Genomic DNA, 313 nt, shown 5'->3' with positions numbered 1-313 from the left:
GCACACACCCCCGTTCTGCCTGGTCCCACACGGGACCTTCTCCTGCTCATCACCAGGTACCGGATCAAGGGCTTGACGGCAGGAGGGAGGCGGAACGGGGGTGTGTGCGGCTGAGGGTGGGGTGGCGGTGGAGCGGGGTTCTGAAGTCTCTAGCCCACACATGAGCAGGGCTGTGCCGGGGCTGGAGAGTTGCAGGCAGATGGACAGCGAGATGCCGCGGGAGGGGGTGGAGCCGGAGAGGGTGGAACCTCTCAGAGCCGTTTGTTAGCGGGGGGAAACTGAGGCTGGGAGTGGGAGGGGCCCGGGGTGCGGC

At 67.4% G+C, this 313-nt stretch overlaps 1 protein-coding gene across 4 annotated transcripts in view; it reads left to right on the top strand.

Annotated features, from left to right (window-relative positions):
• GPR56 (G protein-coupled receptor 56) overlaps positions 1-313 on the top strand; it is an 81,519-nt gene that overhangs the window by 43,167 nt on the left and 38,039 nt on the right. The window contains exon 1 of one of the 4 annotated variants that reach the window (XM_010861868.1): positions 21-56. The exons of the other annotated variants lie outside the window; for them this stretch is intronic. The gene's annotated coding sequence lies outside the window, so the exon portion shown is untranslated. Of the gene's footprint in view, positions 1-20; positions 57-313 lie in introns of those variants that run through there. 4 annotated transcript variants of the gene reach the window in all.

Source organism: Bison bison, unplaced genomic scaffold (genome assembly GCF_000754665.1).
Source record: "Bison bison bison isolate TAMUID 2011002044 unplaced genomic scaffold, Bison_UMD1.0 scf7180017864473, whole genome shotgun sequence".
Taxonomy (NCBI): domain Eukaryota; kingdom Metazoa; phylum Chordata; class Mammalia; order Artiodactyla; family Bovidae; genus Bison; species Bison bison.
Note: the sequence above shows the minus strand (reverse complement) of the source record. Positions and strands in the feature narration are given on the sequence as shown.